The sequence below is a fragment of the Phocoena phocoena genome, chromosome 3, assembly GCF_963924675.1.
Source record: "Phocoena phocoena chromosome 3, mPhoPho1.1, whole genome shotgun sequence".
In the NCBI taxonomy this organism is placed as follows: domain Eukaryota; kingdom Metazoa; phylum Chordata; class Mammalia; order Artiodactyla; family Phocoenidae; genus Phocoena; species Phocoena phocoena.
Genome location: NC_089221.1, coordinates 111314944 through 111331673, shown reverse-complemented (window position 1 = coordinate 111331673; position 16730 = coordinate 111314944).

Here is a 16730-nt window from a genome sequence, read left to right as displayed (position 1 = left end):
CTAAGTGGAAGAAAGAGAGGTGCTGCAAAGAGCAGTGACTCTGACTACTGGCCTGTACCCAGGACCCAGATGCCTCACAGCTCGGGCACCCAGCTGCCCAGAGCCTGGGATCACTCTGTTCAAGAGGAGTTTGTCTTCAGGGAATGAGAAAGGGCTGTCAGAGAAAAGACAGTGAAAGCAGATGCCCCTTGGGGAGGCAGGCAGAAGCTGACAGATGGCCCTGCACAGATCCTTTCCTATGAGCACAGAACCCTGGGACTTTGAGGCCTAGAGAGGAGCTTCTATTAGGGGCTACAGGGGCAGGAGCCAGGTAGGCAAGGGGTGTCCAAACAAGCTTGGGCTGCACAGGGACGGGTGGGGGCATATTCAGATGAGATAAGAGAGGGAGAAGAATATAGGAGACAGAGAACTAAGAAGTAGGGGTTATGCAGGCCCCGGGAGTAGGGGGTGAGAAGACTAACAGGCCTAGGGTCTAAATATCCCAATATGCATGGGGCCAGTGGGCCATAAATGAAGATTGGATGGTGGCTAGAAGATGGTCCCAGAGCCATAATTCTCTATTAACCAGGACTGGCTACGCCTGAATCTAAAATTAATATAAACCCCAGTGTTCATAACAGCACTATTTATAGTAGACAAGACATGGAAGCAACCTAAACGTCTTCATCAACAGATGAAAAGATTAAGAAGACGTGGTATATATATGAAATAAATGAATGAAATAATGCCTTTTGCAGCAACATGGATGGACCTAGAGATCGTCATACTAAGTGAAGTAAATCAGACAAAGACAAGTATCATATGATATCACTTATATGTGGAATCTAAAAATATAATACAAATCAACTTATTTACAAAACAGAAAGACTCACAGACATAGTAAACAAACTTATGGTTACCAAAGGGGAAAGAGGGGGAGAGATAAATTAGGAGTTTGGGATTAACAGATACATACTACTGTATATAAAATAGATAAACAACAAGGACCTACTGTATAGCACAGGGAACTATATTCAATATCTTGTAATAACCTATAATGGAAAAGAATCTGAAAAATAATACATATATATGCGTGTGTGTATATATATATATAACTGAATCATTCTGCCATATACCTGAAACACTGTAAATCAACTATACTTCAATTTTTAAAATTAAATTAATATCAAAGTTTTAAAAACTAAATTTGATGCAGTAAATAGTACATCATATTCAAGTCTAGACGGGTATCACCTTTATGTGTACAAAGGTACCATGTTTATACATCCACAGAAAATTAGTTTGTTTTCTTAGCTCCCACTTCTCTAAGTCCACTGGCCATCGGAGTTCATCTCTTCAAGACAGAGCTTCCTGCCAACGTGAAATCCAGTTACCAGACAAGAGATATTGGTAAGCAGTGGCTAGAAGAACTGCTGGGCAGTGTCCTGAGCAGCCCAGGAAGAAAGGATGGCAAGTGACAACCAATAGGGCCCACTCAGTGTACAACGGGCAGAATGCACCCCCAGACAGACCAACAACAGGGAGACTTTCAACAACCCTGGGAGATAAGAAAGAGAACGTGACTCATAGATATCCCAAGGAAACCCTAAAAGGAGCAATGGCCCTGTGCTCACACTAATCAGGCGTTCTGAAAATCCAAGGACACTCTGAATCAGCACTTCCTGATGTACTGCTAGGTAACCACACTACTGTTGCTTCAGGATATAAGAAAACTCATGCTGTATATTCTCATTTTGATAAAAGAACACTAGGGGGCAAATGGGCCCAAATGTTTATCACTGAATTCTGGGATTATAAGCAGATTTAATTTTCTTCTATACGTTTATTTGTATTTTCTAAAATTTCTACAAGGAGCTATGTATACCACTTTTGTATTAAGAAGAGAAATCTAACATTGACACCCACTCATGAGCCGCACAGGTGCCAGGCAGAGAGCAGTACTTTCCCATCTACTCTTGCTCTCTTTGGGGCAGGCAAGGACAAGAAGGACTCCTATCTTTGATGAATGGGGGCACTGTGAGGGGAGATGATGATCTCCCAGGTAGAAGCAACGACAACAGAGCTGAACCTGCCTTATCCTTCCCATGCAACTGAAGGAAGAAAAACAAAACGGATGAGGGTTAATGGAAAGACAGTGGAATCATTCCTATGGTCCAGCCACCACCATATAAATATCTCATTAATTTCTACCTCAGAACCAATAGTCAGACTTCCCTCCCTGAGCATATGGCAGATTCGATCACTCAGACCATTCTACCATTAACAATACTGGATAAAAAAATTCTTAAAGAAGAACATCTTCTTAAACACCAAGGAGGCGAGAAGCGCATGAGAAAATAAATGTGAACCCAGAAAGAGAAGCAGGGCCGTGAGGCTATTTTCCTGAGAGCACTTGTCTATCCAGGTAAACAGGCTTTCATTCCAATAGCCTCACAGGGCCCACTCGAGGTGGGAGTCTGCTAGGATACCACATCCCACAGAAAGCTGGGGCCTCAAAGGGCTATACTCTCAGGCTAAGGTTGAACTAGAAGTTGACTAGCTCATCCCCACCCCAGCCCCAGGGAACCTCAAGGAAAGTTGCCTTAGTGCTGAGGAGATGGAGGGGGAAAGGTCCCTGTGGGGCTGTAATCACATCTGCAGACCAAATTCAAATCACCCACATTCAAAAAACCTTAAGCCTCAAATTTAGTTTAAAGATGACTCAGCAATATATAAAATTAGGTAACACAATCACAGAAAGAAAATAATAATTTCAAGAGACTTTGGAACATAGTAGTTTGCTCATCCTTAGTAGGTCATATTAAGAGCTAAACGAACTGCCAAAGAAATATTAAACTTCACTCAGTAGTCTTATCACTCATAATATTATTATAGTACATATACTGTATATACTATAATATTTTATGATTAATATTATTTGTATTGTTATTTTTTAAGCTACCTTCTTATTTAGCAGGATAAAGCAAATAAGAAATGATATCAATCTGGACAGGAGATTTTGCTGCAATAATAATCAACTTCAGAGCTCAGTGGCCTGAAACAACAAAGATTTATTTCTTGCACATGCCATATATCCAGGAGAGGCTGTCAGGATGCTCTGTGCATTAGAGTTTCTCAAGGACCCAGGCTGATTAAAACTCCCTCTCAATACATTTCCACAATTGCTGAGGCTGGGCAAAAGAGAATTGAAGCCAGAATGAGCAATTAAGTTCTCTAGCTTGGAAGTGGAAAAATTCTATTTCTCCTCACAATTCATTGGCCAGAATTATGTCATGTGCGCAAATCCAACCACAAGAGGACCAGGAAGTTCAGAATTTTACATGCGCCTGCAGAGCTGAAAACAGAGTATCAATAAGCAACATTAAAGACCACAGAAAATTTATGTTACCACATAAGAAAAGAGATGCAAGCATAAACTCAAGAAAAGTTTATTAAAAGCCCTACAATTTAAATATGGATTGGAAATATCAATACAAATTTGTATTTATGTCTCCACTAATCAAACCGTCACTCAAATTCCAAAAGGACAAATTACTAAAGCTCACTCAAGAAGAAATAGATAATCTGCATAGCTCTACATCTATTGAAAAAAATTAATTCATAAATGGAAACCTTCCCACAAAGAAAACTTTAGGCCAGATGGTTTCATTGGTTCATCCTGCCAAATATTTAAGAAAGAAATAGTACCAGTTCTACAAAAATTCTCCCAGAAAAACACAAGAGGAGGGAACACTTCCCAACTCATCCTATGAGGCAAAAGAAAAAAAAAAAATAGACCAATATCTCTCAAGAACAAGAACATAGATATAAATTTCCTTAACAACATTTAAATGATTCCAATCCAATAATATATAAATAAAATAATACATCATGACCAAGTAGAATTTATCCCAAAATGCAAGATTTGCTTAACATTTGAAAATCAATGTAATTTACTGTAAAAATAGAGTGAAAATAGAGAAATCATGTGATCATGTTGAGAAACAGAAAAGTAATATGATAATATCCCTACCTAATCATAATTTTTTTAAAAAACTCTCAGCAAAGCAGGAACAGAAAGGAGCTTCCTCAACCTGATAAAGGGCACCTACAAAAAACTTACAGCTAACATCATCTTTAATGGTGAAAGGCTGAATGCTTTTTGTAATGATTAATTTTATGTGTCAACTTGCTTAGGCCACAGTACCCAAATATTTGGTCAAACATTATTCTAGATGTTTCTATGAAGCTGTTTTTGGTGAGATTAACATTTAAATCAGTAAACTTTAAGTAAAGCAGATTACTCTCCATAGTGTGGGTGAGCCTCATCCCAGGCCTTAATACAAAAAGACTGACCTCCCTGGAAGGAGAGGAATTCTGCCAGCAAACTGCCTTTGGACTCAAACTGTAGCATAAACTCTTCCCTGGGTCTCCAGCTGACAACTACCCTGCAGATTTTGGACTTGCCAAGCCTCCACAATCACGTGAGCCAATTCCTTCAGATAGACAGACAGACACCTACCCACATCCATACATACATTCCATTAGTTCGGTTTCTCTGGAGAATCCTAATACACCTTCCCTCAAGGTTGGTATGCCAGTTATCAACTGATTACTTCTCAACTTCAAACCTACACTTCTTTCCCCTGCATTGTGAACTCTGTACACATTTCCTCTGTGCCAGCTGGCTCAGTGTTCTGGCTCTGGGAGACACTGAATCAGTAGGTACTTTACTTTTCTCCTTCCTTTCCATTAAGCTGAGGAGCCAGAGGACTGGTATGGAAAACTTGTTGGTACTCAACTCAGCAGCCCTGACACACAAGCCCAGCTGCATTTTCAGGGCCGCCACAAACCATGTTCTCCTCACCTGGAATATACTTTTGTGACAGTCTGGCCAGAGCCCTCAGACCACACTATCACAGCCTAGCAGTCACTTCTGCTACAGCTCCAGCCACATCCTCAGGCAACTATCTTCCCATCTGCCAAACCAACTGTGGCTCACTATCTCTAGCAATTTTTTTCAGCACTGGCAATCTGTGTGTTCTTATAGTACCATTGCCCTTTTTGATGTGGTTTGAATCTCAGCCTTCATGGAGGGATGGGATGTGCCCTCCCTCCTAAGTCCTAGTTCTTTCACTGTCCAGTCTTCTAGGGATATAAGCAACTTTTTGGTACATCATGCTTTTGGACACCATAGAATATCCTTAAATCTCTTAGTAGTTAACCACCTGTTACTAGTTAAGAATTCTTTATATAAATTTCTGTTCTTCAAATTGGTATAGATTTGGGCTCCTGATTGGACTCTGACTGATATAATTGGGAATGAGGCAACATAATTGGGAACACACTCATCACTGATTTTTGACAAAGATGCAAAAGCAATTCAATGGAGGAAAGAGCCTTTTCAAAAAATGCTGCTGGAGCAGTTAGACATCCATAGGCAAAAAACTAAAGAACCTCAGCCTATATGACACATCTTATCAAACAGTTTACTCAAAATAGATCATGAACTTAAGTGTAAAATATGAAACTGTAAAACTTCAAGAAGAAAAAAATAGTAGAAAATACTCAAGACCTACAGCTAGGCAAAGAGTTCTTAGGCTTGACACCAAAGCATGATCCATAAAGAGAAATCTGATAAATCAGAGTTCACCAAAATTTTAAATGTTTACTCTGTGAAAATCCTGTTAAAAGAATGAAAACATAAGCTACAGACTAGGATAAAATATTAGCAAACCCCCTATCCAACAAAGGACTAGTAACTTTGCATATTACAAAGAACACTCAAAATCAACATTAAAATAACAAGCAATCCAATTAGAAAATGGACAAAGGACGTGAATTATAAAATTCTAAAGGCTACATTTCACCAAACAGGTTATATAGATAGTAAATAAGCACATGAAAAGATGTTCAAAAACTTATGGTTACCAAAGGGTAAAGAGGGGAAGGGATAAATTAGGAGTATGGGATTAAAAGTTACACACTACTATATATAAAATAGATAAACAACAAGGACCTATTGTATGGCACAGGGAACTATATTCAATATCTTGTAATAATCTAAAATGGAAAAGAATCTGAAAAAGAATGTGTGTGTGTGTGTATATATATACATATACACACACACATACATGTGTAACTGAATCACTTTACTGTACACCTGAAACTAACACATTGCAAATCAACTATATGTCAATTAAAATTAATTAAGATAAAATATAATAAAGATGTTCAACATCATTAGCCATTAGGGACATGAAAATTGATACCACAATGAAATATCACTATGCACCTATCAGAACTGCTTAAATATTACTCAGTTAAAATAAAAAATAGTGACAACACCAAATGCTGCTGAGGATGAAGAAGAACTAGATCACTCATACATTGCAGATGGGCATGTAAAATGGAAGATGGTTGAGCAGGTTTTAAAAACAAAAAAATCAGCATTCAACTCCTATATGACCCAATAATTACATTCCTGGGTATTTATCCCACAGAAATGAAGATTTATCTTCACACACACAAAACAGCATACAAATATTCATAACAAGTTTATTCATAACAGCCCCAAACTGGAAATAACTGAGGTGTTCTTCATTCAGTGGGTGAATAATTACACAAAACTGTGGCACATCCACACCATGAAACACTACTCAGAGAAAAAAGAGGAGCAAACTACTGACACACAAAACAGCCTTGAATGAACCTCCAGAGAATTATGCTGACTGAAAACGCATATTACAAAAGGCTGAATACTGAATACATGATTCCATTTATATTACATTCCTGAAATGGCAGAATTACAGAAATGGAGAACACATTAGTGGTTGTCAGAGATTAAGAAATGGAACGAAAAATGGAGCTGGAGGAATCAGGCTCCCTGACTTCGGACTATACTACAAAGCTACAGTAATCAAGACAGTATGGTACTGGCACAAAAACAGAAATATAGATCAATGGGACAGGATAGAAAGCCCAGAGATAAACCCACGCACATATGGTCACCTTATCTTTGATAAAGGAGGCAGGAATGTACAGTGGAGAAAGGACAGCCTCTTCAATAAGTGGTGCTGGGAAAACTGGACAGGTACATGTAAAAGTATGAGATTAGAACACTCCCTAACACCATACACAAAAATAAGCTCAAAATGGATTAAAGACCTAAATGTAAGGCCAGGAACTATCAAACTCTTAGAGGAAAACATAGGCAGAACTCTCTATGACATTAATCACAGCAAGATCCTTTTGGACCCACCTCCTAGAGAAATGGAAATAAAAATAAACAAATGGGACCTAATGAAACTGAAAAGCTTTTGCACAGCAAAGGAAATCATAAACAAGACCAAAAGACAACCCTCAGAATGGGAGAAAATATTTGCAAATGAAGCAACTGACAAAGGATTAATCTCCAAAATTTACAAGCAGCTCATGCAGCTCAATGACAAAAAAACAAACAACCCAATCCAAAAATGGGCAAAAGACCTAAATAGACATTTCTCCAAAGAAGATATACAGATTGCCAACAAACACATGAAAGAATGCTCAACATCATTAATCATTAGAGAAATGCAAATCAAAACTACAATGAGATATCATCTCACACCAGTCAGAACGGCCATCATCAAAAAATCTACAAACAATAAATGCTGGAGAGGGTGTGGAGAAAAGGGAACACTCTTGCACTGCTGGTGGGAATGTGAATTGATACAGCCACTGTGGAGAACAGTATGGAGGTTCCTTAAAAAACTACAAATAGAACTACCATATGACCCAGCAATCCCACTACTGGGCATATACCCTGAGAAAAGCATAATTCAAAAAGAGTCATGTACCAAAATGTTCATTGCAGCTCTATTTACAATAGCCAGGAGATGGAAGCAACCTAACTGTCCATCATTGGATGAATGGATAAAGAAGATGTGGCACATATATACAATGGAATATTACTCAGCCATAAAAAGAAACAAAATCGAGTTATTTGTAGTGAGGTGGATGGACCCAGAGTCTGTCATACAGAGTGAAGTAAGTCAGAAAGAGAAAGACAAATACCGTATGCTAACACATATATATGGAATCTAAGAAAAAAAATGTCATGAAGAATCTAGGGGTAAGATGGGAATAAAGACACAGACCTACTACAGAATGGACTTGAGGATATGGGAAGGGGGAAGGGTAAGCTGTGACAAAGTGAGAGAGTGGCATGGACTACCACTGGCATACACTACCAAACGTAAAATAGGTAGCTAGTGGGAAGCAGCCACATAGTACAGGGAGATCAGCTCAGTGCTTTGTGACCACCTAGAGGAGTGGGATAGGGAGGGTGGGAGGAAGGGAGACGTAAGAGGGAAGAGATATGGGAACATATGTATATGTATAACTGATTCACTTTGTTATAAAGCAGAAACTAACATACCATTGTAAAGCAATTATAGTCCAAAATTGTAAAAACAATTTTTTTAAAAAGAAATGGTACAAGAGTGAGAGGAAACTGCATGTAGCTATGAAAGACAACATGGGAAATCCCTGTGGTTATGGAAATGTTCTTTGTCTTGATTGTGTCAATGTCAAGATCCTGTTTGTGAGATACTACTATGGTTTTGCAAGCTATTACCTTTGGAGAAAACTGGGTAAAGGGTACATAGCACCTCTCTGTATTGCTTCTCACAACTGTATGTGAATCTACAATTATCTCAATTTTTTTTAATTTAAAGCCTCCAGGCCAGACAGTGTCACCAATGAATTCTATCAGCCACTTAAGCAAGATATAACAATTTTACACAAACTCTTCCAGAGAAAAGAATGAAAGCACTAAAATTCCCAATTTATTTTGTGATATTAGAATAACTCTTTTATAACAAAACCCAACAAGATCAATTCAAGACAGAAAAACTTACAAGCCTATTTTACTCATAAAATAGACACCAAAATCCTAAATGAAATATCAGCAAACTGAATCCAGCAACTTAGAAAAAGGATAATGCATTATGACCAAGTTGAATTAATCCCAGAAAAGCAAACTTGATTTAACATCAGGAAATAATAATTGATGTAATTTACAACATGGTCAGATTAAAGGAGGAAAAACACAGGAAAGATGTAGAAAAAGCATTGAAAAAGAATTCTAGATTCATTCACTTTCATGGTGTCCTCTTTGCAAAGTAGAAATAGAAGAAAACTTTCTTGATTATTAGAGATGAAAATCTACAACAAACATTCTTTACGGTAAAATATTGTAAGTGCTCCTTTTCAGATAGGGAACAAGACAAAGATCCCACCTATTGCCACTTCAATTCAGCCCTGTGCACTGTGGTCCTAGCCAGATCAATAAACCAGGAAATTGAAACAAAAAGTATAAGGGATTGAAACAAACAAAAAAAAACAAGATTACATGATTGTGTAGGTAGAAAATTAAAATGAACATACAAGATGCATTATTAAAATTAATGAGAGTTGAGTAAGGTTACTGGATTTAAAAAATAGTATGACAAAATCAATTCTGTTTCTATATACTAGCACAAACAATAAAAATAAAATTTATTCTTTTGAAAGATACCATTTACAATAACATTAAAAGAGTACTGAGGAATAAAATGAGCAAAGGTATATAAATTGTCTCTGAAGAGAACTCTAAGTGTATACATTAAAGACATTAAATGGAAGATGTCTTTAACCATACCATGTTGATGGATTGGAAGATTTAATAATATAATGATATTAATTTTCCCCAAACTTATTTACAAAATAATAACAATCTCAATCATAAATTCAAGAGGTGATTTTGGCAAGCTAATTCTATAACTTATAGCAGTTTGAAAGGCCACAAATAGCTAAGAAACTCAAGAAAAAGCTAAGGAGACTTGCCCTATCAAATAACAAGACTTAGTATAAAAATATAGTCATTAACATAGAGAACAGACTTGTGATTGCCGGGGGGCGGTGGGGGTGGGGGGGGCAGGGGAGGGATGGATTGGGAATTTGGGATTAGCAGATGCAAACTGTTATACATAGACTGGATAAACAATAGGGAACTATATTCAATATCCTATAATGAAAAAGAATATGAAAAATAATATATATATATAACTGAATCACTCTGCTGTGATTCAAAAATTAACACAACACTGTAAATTAACTATACTTCAGTTTTTAAATATAGACATCTGCTTCCAGGTCAGCTGAGGGCAGGACACCAAGGAGGAGTGGACAAGCCCCGAGTGACCAGTGGAGCCCTAACATTAGAACAGCCCTGGGGCTGAGTGGAGGGACTCTCCCCATTTCCCCTTCCAAATAGTTTAAACAGTTAACAGTGAGGACAGGATCGAGATGGCAAAAGAGTAGGATGGGGAGCTCACCTTCTCCCACAAAAACATTAAAATACATCTACAAATGGAACAATTCACACAGAACATCTACTGAGCACCGGCAGAAGACCTCAGACTCCCGAAAGGGCAAGAACACACATGTAACCATGTAGGACAAAAGGAAAAAAGAAAAAGAAAGGAATTAAGATGGGGCCTGTGCCCCAGGGAGAGAGCTGTGAAGGAGGAAAGGTTCTCACACCCTGGGAAGTCTCCTCACTGTCGTGGAGATCAGCCTGGATGGAGGGGGAGTTTCAGAGCTTTGGAGGAGAGCACAGCAACTGGTGTGCAGAAGGCAAAATGGACAGTAACGTGCACAGAAGGTCAGCACCACCGCCCTGTGTTCCCCAGACTGAGACGCTTGTCTGTCAGTGTGGGTGGGGGTTGGGTGCTGAAGCACAGACTTCAGAGGTCAGACCCAGGGAGAAGACTGGGGTTGGCTGCACAGACACAGCCTGAAGAGGTTGGACTGTGGCAACTGAGGGTACATTCAGAACAAGCCTGGGCCCACCAGAGAGGCAAGCACCTTTGTTGGGGGGCATACAAGGAGAGAGGTGGGACCACCATAAGAGCTTCTTTCCCTATGAATACTCCCAGAAAACAGGACACTGCCTACAGAAACTCCAGGGGTGGATGCAAGTAGACGCCACCATTGTGGGCTCCAGAGGTGGGCACGGGCCACCACTATGAGACCCGTGGACAGGTCGCAAGCACTGCTCCCACTGTCCCAGGAGTGAGAGGAGAGCAGCCACAGCTAGGAGACCCCCAAGCAGGCGCCAAGTGCAGCCCCCACTGCCCCAGGAGTGCACGGACAGCAGTCACCTATACGAGACCTGCAAGCAGGCATCAAGCCCTGCCCACACCATCCAAGAGGTGTGCAAGGACCACTGACCTGCACACATGATATAAAGGGGACAAGGGTCAGCATATGCTGAGGAAAGAGACAGCAAGCATCCAAACTAAAAGCAGCCCCTCAATTCCAGAAAAGATGGAGTAGAAGGACTTGAGTTCACCTTCTCTCACAAAAACACCAAACTCACAACCAACTGCTGAACTACCATTGACAAAAAAGACTGGAACCTACCAGAAATATATATATTTTACATTCGAAGACAAAAAAGCCACAACGAGATGACAGAAGGGGTGCTTTCATGATATAATCAAATCCTATACCCACTGGGGTGGGAGACAAAACACAAACTGGAAAATAATTATATCAGAGGTTCTCCAACAAGAGTGAGGTTCCTGAGCCCCACATCATGCTACCCAGCCTGAGGGTCTGGCATCAGGAGGAGTCCCCAGCACATTTGCCCTTGAATCCAGCAGGGCTGGAGTACAGGAGCTCTACAGGACAAGGGGAAACAGATACTCCACGCTTGGAAGACATACACAAGGTTTCAAGTACACTGGGACCCAGCATAAAGCAGTAGCTCCATAGGACCCTGGGCTGGGCCTAGCTACGAGTTTTGGAGGGTCTCCTGTGGAGGCAGGAGTCAGCTGTGGCTCACTGAGGAGGCAAGGACACTGGTGGCAGAGGCCCCAGAGAATATTGATCAGTGTAAACTCTCCTGGAAGTTGCCATTTTGGCATCAAGACCTGGCCATACCCACAGCCTACAGGCTCTAGTGCTGGAACGCCTCAGGCGAAACAACCAGCAGGATAGGAACACAGCCCCGCTCATCAGCAGACAGGCTGCCTAAAGCCATACTGAGCCAACAACCACCTCTAAACACAAACCTTAACATGGCCATGCCCAGCAGAGAGCAAGACCCAGTACCACCCACCAGAGGGCAGACACCAGTCCCTCCCACCAGGAAGTCTGCATAAGCCTCTGGAACAACCTCACCCACTAGGAGGCAGATACCAGAAAGAGGAGCTATGATCATGCAGCCTACAGAACAGAGACTAAAACACAGAAAGTTAGACAATGTGACATGGCAGAGGAATATGTCCCAGATGAAGGAACAAGATAAAAACTCACAAGGAAAACTAAATGAAGTGGAGATAGGCAATCTACCTGAAAAAGAATTCAAAGTAATGATAGTATAGATGATCCAAGATCTCGGTAAAAAATGGTGGCATGGATCGAGAAGATACAAGAGATGTTTAACAAAGACTTAGAAGAACTAAAGAACAAACAAACAGAGATGAATAATACAATAATTAAAATTTCTCTTTTTTTTTTTTTTTTTTTGCGGTACGCGGGCCTTTCACTGCTGTGGCCTCTCCCGTTGTGGAGCACAGGCTCCGGATGCACAGGCCCAGCAGCCATGGCCCACGGGCCCAGCCACCCTACGGCACGCGGGATCCTCCCAGACCAGGGCACGAACCCGCGTCCCCCGCATCGGCAGGCAGACCCCCAACCACTAGCGCCACCAGGGAAGCCCTAAAATTTTTAAATTCACTAGAAGGAATCAATAGCAGAATAAGTAAGGCAGAAAAACGGATGAGTGAGCTGGAAGACAGAATGGTGGAAATCACTGCCACAGAACAGAATAAAGAAAATAGAATGAAAAGAAATGAAGAAAGTCTCAGAGACCTCTGGGACAACATTAAACATACCAACATTTGCATTATAGGGGACCCAGAAGGAGAAGAGAGAAAGGACCTGAGAAAATATTTGAAGAGATAGTAGCTGAAAACTTCCCTAACATGGAAAAGGAAATAGTCATCCAAGACCAGGAAGCACAGAGAGTCCCAGGCAGGATAAACCCAAGGAGGAACACACCAAGACACATAATAATCAAATTAATAAAAATTAAAGACAAAGAAAAAATATTAAAAGCAATGAGAGAAAAGCTACAAGGGAACACCCATAATGTTATCAGCTGATTTCTCACCAGAAACTCTGATGGGCAGAGGGAGTGGCACAACATATTTAAAGTGATGACAGGGAAAAACCTACACGCAAGAATACTCTACCGAGCAAGTCTCTGATTCAGATTCAATGGAGAAATCCAAAGCTTTACAGATAAGCAAAAGCTAAGAGAATTCAGCACCACAAAACCAGCTTTACAACGAACGCTTAAGGAACTTCTCTAGGTGGAAAAGAAAAGGCCACAACTAGAAACAAGAAAATTAGGAATGGGAAAGTTCACCAGTAAAGGCAAAAATAAGTAAGATAGGAGATCATCCACACATAAATATGATATCAAAACCAGCAATCATGAGAAGAGGTGAGTACAAATGCAGGATGTCGGAAATCCATTTGAAATTAAAAGACCAGCAACTTAAACAATTTTGTTTATATATAGACTGCCATATCAAAACCTCATGGGAACTGCAAACCAAAAATCTACAACAGAAACACACACAAAACAGAAAAAGCAATCCAAAAACAACACTAAAGATAGGCATAAAATCACAATAAAAGAAAACAAAAGAAGAAGGGAACACAAAAGATCTTCAAACAAAATCCAAAACAATTAAGGAAATGGCAGTAAGAACATAAATATCGATAATTACCTTAAATGTGAATGGATTAAATGCTCCACCCAAAAGACATAGACTGGCTGAAAAAACACAAAAACCAGACTCGTATATATGCTGCTTAGAAGAGATCCACTTCAGATCTAGGGACACATACAGACTGAAAGTGATGGGATGGAAAAAATTATTCCATGCTAATGGAAATTAAAAGACAGCTGGACTAGCAATACTCATTATCAGACAAAATAGACTTTAAAATAAAGACTGTTACAAGAGACAAAGAAGGACACTACATTATGATCAAGGGATCAATCCAAGAAGAAGATACAACTGTAAATATATACACACCCAACATAGGAGCACCTCAATATATAAGGCAAAAGCTAACAGCCATAAAAGGAGAAATTGAAAGTAACACAATAATAGTGGGGGACTTTAACACCCCACTTTCATCAATGGACAGACCATCCAGACAGAAAATCAAAAAGGAAACACAGGCCTTAAATGACACATGAGACCAGATGGCCTTAATTGATATTTATAGAGCATTCCATCCAAAAGCAGCAGAATACACATTCTTCTCAAGTGCACGTGGAACATTCTCCAGGACTGATTACATGCTGGGCCATAAAGCAAGACTTGGTAAATTTAAGAAAACTGAAATCATATCAAGCATCTTTTCCAACCACAATGCTATGAGATTAGAAATCAACTACAAGAAAAAAACTGTGAAAAACACAAACACTTGGAGGCTAAACAATATGCTACTAAACAACCAATGGATCACTGAAGAAATCAAAGAGGAAATCAAAAAAATACCTAGAGAAAAATGAAAATGAAAGCACAATGAACCAAAATTTATGGGATGCAGCAAAAGCAGTTCTAAGACAGAAGTTTATAGCAATATAATCTTACCTCAGGAAACAAGAAATATCTCAAATAAACAACCTAATCTTACACCTAAAGCAACTAGAGGAAAAACAAACAAAACCCAAAGTTGGTAGAAGGAAAAAAGTCATGAGGATCAGAGCAGAAATAAATGAGACAGAGACATAAAAAAATAGATCAATAAAACTGAAAGCTGGTTCTTTGAAAAGATAAACAAAATTGATAAACCTTTATCCAGACTCATCAAGAAAAAAATGGAGAGGTCTCAAAACAATAAAATTAGAAATGAAAAAGGAGACATTACAATGGACACCACAGAAATACAAAGGATCGTAAGAGATTAGTATAAGCAATTATATTTCAGTAAAATGGACAACCTAGAAGAAATGGACAAATTCTTAGAAAGGTACAGTCTCCCAAGACTAAACCAAGGAGAAATAGAAAATATGAACAGATCAATCACAAGTATTGAAATTGAACCTGTGATTTTAAAATTTGCAACAAAGTCCAAGACCAGAAGCCTTCACAGGTGAATTCTATCAAGCATTTAGAGAAGAGTTAACACCTATTCTTCTGAAATTATTCCCAAAAAATTGCAGAGGAAGGAACACCCCCAAACTCATTCTATGAGACTACCATCACCTTGATTAAAAAAAAAAATAGACAAAGATACCACAAAAAAAGAAAATTACAGGCCAGTATCACTGATGAAGATAGACACAAAAATCCCCAACAAATACCTGCAAAATACCCAATTCCAACAATACATTCAAAGGATCAACACCATGATCAAGTGGGATTTATCCCAGGGTTGCAAGGAGTTTTCAGTATCTGCTAATCAATCAGTGTGATACACCACATCAACCAATTGAAGAATAAAAACCATATGATCATCTCAATAGATTCAGAAAAAGCTTTCAAAAAAATTCAACACAATTTATGATAAAAACTCTCCAGAAAGTAGGCATAGAGAGAACCTACCTCAACATAATAAAGGCATTTTATGACAAACTCACAGCTAACATCATACTCAATGGTGAAAAACTGAAAGCATTCCATCTAAAATCAGGAACAAGATGAGGATGTCCACTTTCACCACTTTTATTCAATATAGTTTTGGAAGTCCTAGCCATGGAAATTAAAGAGGGGGGAAAAATAAAAGGAATCCAAATTGGAAAAGAAGAAGTAAAGTTGTAAGTGCAGATGACATGATACTATACATAGAAAATCCTAAAGATGCTAGTAGAGCTCATCAATGAATTTGGTAAAGTGGCAGGATACAAAATTAATACACAGAAATCTGTTGCATTTCTATACACTAACAATGAAAGATCAGAAAGAGAAATTATAGAAACAATCCCATTTACCATCACATCAAAAAGAATAAAAATACCTAGGAATAAACCTACTTAAGGAGGCAAAAGATCTCTACTATGAAAACTAAGATTCTGATGAAAGAAATCAAAGATGACACAGGCAGATGGAAACATATACCATGTTCTTGGACTGGAAGAATCAATACTGTGAAAATGACTATACTACCCAAGGCAATCTACAAATTCAATGCAATTACTATCAAATTGCCAATGGCATTTTTCACAGAACTAGAACAAAAAAAATTTTAAGTTGTATAGAGACACAAAAGACCCCGAATAGCCAAAGCTTTCTTGAGAAAGAAAAATGGAACTGGAGGTATCAGGCTCCCTGACTTCAGACTATACTAAAAAGCTACAGTCATCAAAAAAAGTATGGTACTGGCACAAAAACAGAAATACAGATCAATGGAACAGGATAGAAAGTCCAGAGATAAACCCACACACCTATGGTCACCTAATGTATGACAAAGGAGGCAAGACTATACAATGGAGAAAAGACAGTCTCTCCAGTAAATGGTGCTGGGAAAACTGGACAGCTACATGTAAAAGAATGAAATCAGAACACTCCCTAACACCAAACACAAAAATAAACTCAAAATGGATCAAAGACCTAAATGTAAGACTGGATACTATAAAACCCTTAGAGGAAAATATAGGCAGAACACTCTCTGACATAAATCTCAGCAAGATCTTT